The sequence below is a fragment of the Ananas comosus genome, unplaced genomic scaffold (assembly GCF_001540865.1).
Source record: "Ananas comosus cultivar F153 unplaced genomic scaffold, ASM154086v1, whole genome shotgun sequence".
NCBI classification, from domain to species: Eukaryota; Viridiplantae; Streptophyta; class Magnoliopsida; order Poales; family Bromeliaceae; genus Ananas; species Ananas comosus.
In genome coordinates, this window is record NW_017893366.1 from 87,138 (window position 1) to 94,669 (window position 7,532).

The 7,532-nt window shown below is 45.7% G+C and overlaps 1 long non-coding RNA gene across 1 annotated transcript; it reads right to left on the reverse strand.

The window, feature by feature from the left end:
- Nucleotides 1-3,152: 3,152 nt before the first annotated feature.
- On the reverse strand, nt 3,153-5,145 carry LOC109705790. The gene is made up of 2 exons (XR_002214896.1): nt 4,883-5,145; nt 3,153-3,362 (listed from the first exon to the last, which is right to left on the reverse strand). It is a non-coding gene; the product is annotated as an uncharacterized LOC109705790 (long non-coding RNA).
- Nucleotides 5,146-7,532: the final 2,387 nt, after the last annotated feature.

The following is a 7,532-nucleotide window of genomic DNA, read 5'->3' on the forward strand; positions in this document are numbered from 1 at the left end:
ACCATAGAGTTGGTTCTCATCCCACATTGTTTTGGGGTGTTGCAGATTCGCACGTGAGCGGCGCTGCGGCGGAAGGCGAGAGCGTAGCTCCATAGATAGCGCCCTACCCCAGAGACCAGAGATAGAGGTACCCCGAGTCGGCATAGCCTAGGGGTAGAGGGAAAAGAAAAAGAGCAAACTTGTAATAATATTGCGATCATTAATTGTATTTGGAAGAAAATGTAATGTAATAATACAAATGTGATGTAAAAGTGAATCTAATGGGAATGCTTGTAATAACATAGGATGTGTTATGTTGTTTGATACCTTCCTTATGCAATCTTGCTTGAATACTGTTCCTGGTTGGAACTTCTTGTACTTGTATTGATTGTGACGCCTAGGACGTACAGGGGAGACTCTGTCCGTTCGGCGGTCTGTCAGCGTGCCCGAACCCGACCAAATAGGCGGCGCTCGGGGCGTGACAGATAGAGATGGTATCAGAGCATAAAGTAGAGAATGGGAAATGATTTAGGCGGACCTAGGAGACCCTAGGATAGTTAACCATAGGAGAATAAGGCTCGTGAGAGACGAGGACTTGTGACTTATGGCGAAAGATTGATTGATTGGGTCAGGTTAGTAAACCTCTAAAACGAATGTCAGAGGTAGACTCGAGGTGTGGTTTATTCTCAACCAAGGGTGTTCATGTTGGGTATACACAACATGAAACCGAGTGATGAGAATAGACACCCTTGCATGACTTTCGCCCTATTCGAGTCGGTGTCAGTTATTTCGCGCTCGACCTTGAGGGTCGAGAATCGACCGAGTTGTCGTGTCTTAGGAAGCGATAGCACCGCGTAGGCGATCTTCATCTAGATCGGCGCGGGATGGGACGAGTGGAGTCCCTAAGCAATCCGAAACAAGCGGAGACTTGGGACTTCGCGAGTGATTGGCCACTCTCGTGTGAGTGGCGGTGTAATGCCTCAGCGGAGACCTTGGCCGGACGTGGTCGAGGTTGTGCATGTAAGGAAGTTAATTCTCGAAATCCGAGAGTTGTGCTTCGTCCAGGATCGACTTTTTATCGAGTGAGTATCCTTCGGAAAAGCTAAAGATGTCCAAAACACAAAAAGTGCTTTGGAAACGTGTCCGCGAGAGCAAATATGCAAAAATCTGGACTTAGCAGATTTTGCTCTCGGGGACCGGTCCCTGGAAGGGAAGACCGGTCCCCGTAGCTGATGGTTGCGGGGAAGGTTGATGCAACCGGTCCCTGGCTGAGGGGACCGGTCCCCGTATGCGACACCAGCGAGAGAAGGGAAAAAAAAGGCTAAATCCTGGAAATTCAGCTCTCGGGAACCGGTCTCTCAGGAAGAACCGGTCTCCCAGGGACCGGTCTCTCGGGTGGGGACCGGTTCCCGTACGCGAAAGGTCCCCAGGCCGCGGGGAGGGCTCTCGGGGACCGATCTCCCCGACGAGGGACCGGTCCCTCTGGGCGCAGAATGCCCAGTGAGGGCTGTGCACAAGGATGAAAGTTGAGGAGCTTATTTGCACTTATGCAATATGTGGGGCTATGTGAGGGGTATGAGAGCTCTTTTCTCTCATTTCTCACCCACACACCCTCTCATATCTCTCTTTCTCTCTCTAGAAGACAAGAAGAGGAAGAAGAAAGGAAAGGAAAGAAAGAGAAGGAGAAGGAGGTCTTCCTCATCTCCTTCATCTTCTCCTTGGTTGGAGCTTCTCGGAGAGGTAAGCTTCTAAGCTCTCTCTCATGGTGGATTTCTAGAGATAGGTTTGATTGCTCTAGAAATGGAGTTTTGTGTTATCTGATGGCGTAGTACCTGCCAGTACAGGTATAGAGCCAGATGGCACTAGTGAAGTGCTAGAAGTAATCTATAGCGAGAAGTGAGACTCGCGGTAGAGATAGAAGTGGCGAAACGACTCTCAGAGCAATATGAGTAGTAAATTGCGAGAGTTGAGCCATGATGCTTATGAGAACACCCGAGTAGTCCGAAAATTTCGGATGTCATTCCGATAGATTGAATAGTGAAAGTAGCATCACTGTTGAGAGAACGGTCAATTAGTGGCCAAGTTTGAGCATGTGGGCCTAGTAGTACCTCAAGGTGAGGTAGGCGGTTGAGCTCGTGCGGCCGGTGTGCATAGGCAAGATTGCCTAATGCTGGACTTCGTGTGGAACGTTGTAGAGGCGTAGAGCGCTCGAGTGTAGATACCCGTAGAGTGCGGATGTGGATTCCACCGAGTGAGTGTATTGGCAGTAGCACTTGAGCATTGTTAGGTGTGAAGCGTGACATGGATCACTCGTGGGACTGGTGATTCGCACTAGGTGCATAGGAGCCGATATTGGTACGTGTGACTCGGTAGAGTATGTCGTGTAGGACGACGACGGCGGGTAGTGCTTCGGGACGACCCGTGCCTAGACCATTTGTGTACTGGGGAGCCTGGGCCCTTTGGGCAGGCGCAGTCAGCTGTGAGAGATAGCGGCCCAGCACCTACGGGTAGAGCAGGGTTTTGGTCAGGACGGTAGTCCGAGCTTAGACCCGGGAGTGTGGAATGCCACGTGTTGGATCATGAGATCGAGGATACACCGAGTGTGTAGTGACCCAACCCGAGGATTTGAGGTGGTTTGGGGTCACGGTTGCTCCTGGTTGGAGTGTGTGCGAATTCTCCAATGAGAATTTTGCCCGATTATGATTGGGTCTACGCTGGTGAGCGAGGGACGCTATGCGTAGTTGTGAGAGGTTTAGGCGGTAGACCTATGTAGGACGGGTGACCGTTGGTCCACCTGTGGAAACCGACATAATAGATTTAGCCGATAACTCTATTAGTGAGTTTGGCTTGGATTCACGAACGGAGGGTTCGTGTAGATTTGTCGCAAGAGTCGAAGTGGAGTTGGTCGTGGCTTATGATATCAAGGGCAAAGTGCATGTCACAGCCCGCGAGCCCCGCCTATTTGGTCGAGGTCGCGGCGCCGACAGCGCCGAACGGATCGGGGATTCCCCTGTACCGCGGACAGAGTCTCCCCTGTACGTTCAAGGCATCGCAATCAATACAATTACAACAGGTTCCAAACAGGAACAGTATTCAACATACAACGATTGCATAAGGAAGGTATCAAACAACATAAACACATCCTAAGTTATTACAAGCATTCACATTTATACTTTTACATCCCAATTACTATACTTTTACATCCAAATGCAATCTAAGTTGTTACATCATTTACTCATTACAATTTGATACATTGTGTTCTTTCCATTTTCTATACCCCTAAGCTATGTCGATGGGGTACTGCTAGTTCTGGTCTCTGTGGTAGGGCGCTATCTACGGAGCTACACCCTCGCATCGCGCCACCGCGCCGCACTCATGCAAACCTGTAACACCCCAAAAGCAACGTGGGGTGAGAACTAACTCAATAGTTCCCAGTGGGTACGGCCACCCAATGGAAAAGCTCGACCGACATGTCCGAAGGAGGCAAGCTGCAGGTTAGTTCAATAAACAGATAGATATAATAATAAGATCATGCAACTAACAATACCATGCATTGCCTCGGGATATGCAATATGAAGATCATGCAATAATGCAACTATACAACCAACTAGTAATTCAATCGATTACTACTTTCATCCAATTGACATTTAAAGTTTTCTGTCATTTACCATTTTAATCATAAGGTTTCATCTACCTTTACAAAGCTAGCCGCCCGACTCGGTCTTGAGTCAATCATCTGCGGAGTACCGCACAAAGCCAGGCACGAGGCAAAGGACATCTCACTTGCACCTCGGCCTTAAATCCCCTCAAGTAGGACAATCACTATAGCTCATAAGCTTGTTACCCAATCACTTGGCTAACCCGAAGGGGGTCGCCCTCAATCTCACATCTCAAAGTCTCATAGGGGAGAAGTCTCACTGAACTGTCCCCCGAGACCGCCTGCGGACAGCACACAGACCGTCCAGACAGCACACAGACCGTCCAGACAGCACACTGACTGTCCCTCTAGTGACCAACCTCCGGAGTGCACAGCTTGCGGGGAGCGACCCCTCCAAGCGCAGACAGGCTATGCGAGCACGATCCAATCTCTCAGAATTAGGAGCACCCTATCAACTAAGGATAGTATCAACATAGAAACAATAGGTTTCTATACTCATCAATCTAGTGTCTCAGCTACACTAAGATTTATATATGCCACTCGTCATAATTCAAGTGTTCTCGATGCATTACTTGTACACAATCTCTAGGTTGTCATTTACCTAGGTCTTATCCACATTTATCATCTCATTGTAGGAAACAAAACATATCATTATATTAATACTATATTGTATTTCCAATGTCAAGTTTTCTAATCATCCAAGAGTTTTAAACTCAAGTCAACATGCATATGTTAATTAGCATATGTTACTCAACATAGTCCACGAATACGTTAACATGCATATGTTCCAATTTGCATAGATCATTTAGCACAACCAATTATATGTCCTCTAGTATAATATATCTCATGCATTCCTACAACATCATTTCCATGCATTTCATTAACATTTAGTTCATGCATTCATTTAACATTCAACATATTACTTGCCACTAGCATGCATTATATTCAACATTTAACATTATTGTCCACTAGCATGCATTTAACATTTAACATCATTGTCCATTAGCATGCATTTAACATTTAACATCATTGTCCACTAGCATGCATTATATTCATATGCAATTATCATGTAATAACATTTCTCACATTATATGCATTTACCCAATCTTCACATCATATGCATCATATAGCATTTAACCCATTATATGCATCATATAGCATTTAACCTATTATATGCATCAACTAGGAAATCATATTTTTCTTCGACATGAGGGCGACCTAGTCGCTTCGGTAAGCACAACCCACCTGTTAGTGCATTCCGATTGCTCGTCGACACTTGCAATCGGCCTCCCGCGGCATCCGGTGCTCGGTTCCGTCGGAACTTGCAATTGCGCACCAACCGCGCATCGCTTCGCAGTCTCGGGCAAAAAGGGTCTTCGTTTTGTTGTTACGGTGCCTCAAATCCGATTCCATGATTTTACGACGTCGCCTCGGCCCTCCAGGCGGAAACGAAGCCTAAACGTCCGTTTCTTTAATAACTTTGTAACGGCTCGTCGGATTGCCGAACCGTCTTCAAAGACAGATGCCGCGGTATGGTGCAGCAGATTGCAAGTTCCGCGCGGCAGCCGGCATCGATCACGGCGCGGCGGCATTGCAATGTCGACAAGCATCGGAATGCAATAGCAGGTGGCTTATGTCTACCGAAGGACTAGGGTCCCCCCCTTTATGTTTAAGAAACTAGATTTCACTTACTGCATATAGTTGTATTGTTAGGCCTTACATGATAATATGAATGCTTGAAACATATTATGTAAGTTGATATATCCTACCAATGAGATGAACAGTGTACTAATTGAATTAATATGCTAATAAATGCATGAAGATGCCGTATACTAGAATACTTTGGATTGATATTATTGTAGTGTGACATAATCATGTATGCTACTGTATATATGTGATCATGATACATGTTAGGTGACTTTAAATATCTGTGATTTATGTTAGAAATTAGAAACTATAATTATGCTGTCATATATTGCATATGATAGAGAATTATGCATGTGCCATTATTGTGGCAAATAGGTTATGCAATTATGTCATGCTTGGAACTTGGTTCGATTAGAGAAACTTGATCTTTGGAAACAAGAACAATATCGAGTGCATTAATGGTAGTGTATTTGACAAACTATGAACGTTTGAGGAACGCCTAGGGATAGGTGGAGCCCATAGGAAACATGGCTGTGTGATAAAAACTGGGGTTAGTAACCTAAGTACGTACATGAAGAGGGTTGTCGATGAGGGTATCTGAGATATTGACCCTAGTTGTAGGCCATCCGGTCACTTGGACGAGGGATAGTCGGATTGCGCGTTGGTTGACTCTTAGTTGTTAGAGGCATCCTCCTTAGGAGAAAGCGATTTCATTGGGTGTTACCTAGGTCTGGTAGGTTATCTCACTGGTGTTGAAGGATAGATCTAACTTCACAGTCTTTTTAGGGTGGTTATAGCCATCCAATTCCCCACATTAGAAGGGATTGTCGTCGAAGTACTCGGAGTCGGTCGTGCGACTAAGACACGGGAGGTCCCGACCACATGGAGGTCCGAGACGGTCCCGGCTTTGGGTGCACTTGGAGCTCCTCCCCACTTTGGGATGAAAGGTGATGATTGGCGAACCCTTCCTTTTGCTACAGCAGTTGGGTAAAGAACACGCTGGGAACAATGTCATTGAACATTATTATTCGAACATTTTGGATCGAATTCAGTTAGCTAATAGTAATTCCTTTACTATTAGATTGATGGTTGAGTTATTAGTTGATCCCAGTGAGTGGATTTGGGCTGAGCGTGCATGTGAGCATCCTTCCCTTGAGTGCTTTGTGCGGTATTCCGCGTGTGTTGACTCGAAGACCGAGTCGAGTAAGATTAGCTCGATTAAAAGAGGTTAAACCACTATGAGCAGAATTGTAATATGACAAGAATCTAAGTATAGAGAAACTTAGAAGTCAGTGATTGAACTGGCTTGAATACAGAAATAAAAGTGAGTATCGATTGAAACTACTAGTTGGTTGATATGGTGCCATAAACTGCATGAATTTCATATTGCATATTTGCAGCCAAGCATGTTATTTTCAATACTTTGAATATATATATTGTGGATATTCTGTGGACACATGTTGCGGCCTCCTTAGACTAATGGTCGAGCTTTTCCCTTGGCTGCACCGTACCCACTGGGACCATAGAGTGGTTCTCACTCCCACATTGTTTTGGGGTGTTGCAGATTCGCCGAGTTGACGCGCTGCGGGCGGAAGGCAGAGAAGCGTAGCTCCATATAGGCGCCCTTACGCCCAGAGACCAGAGATAGATCCCCGTGTCGGAATATGCCTAGAGGATAGGGAAAAGAAAAAGAGCAAAACTTGTAATATTATTGCGATCATTAATTGTATTTGGAAAGAAAAATGTAACTAATAATCAAATGATGATGTAAAAGCTGAATCTAATGGAATGTATGTAATAAACTAGGGATGTGTCATCTTATGTTGTTTGATACCTTCTTATGCAATTTGCTTGAATACTGTTCCTGGTTGGAACTCTTACTTGTATTGATATGTGCGCTAGGATACAGGGGGACTGTGTCCGTTCGGCGGAGTCTGTCAGCTGCCCCGAAACCCGACAAATAGGCGGCGCTCGGGGGACGCCAAACCGGCCGTGACAGATAAGATGGTATCAGAGCATAAGTAGAGAATGGGAAATGATTTAGCGGGACCTAGAGACCTAGGATAGTTAAACATAGGAGAATAAGGCTCGTGAGAGACAGAGACTGTGACTTATGCGAAAGATTGATTGATTGGCGTCAGAGTTAGTAAACCTCTAACGAATGTCAGAGGTTAGACTCGAGGTGTGGTTTATTTCTCAACCAAGGGTGTCATGTTGGGTATACACAACATGAAACGAGTGATGCAGA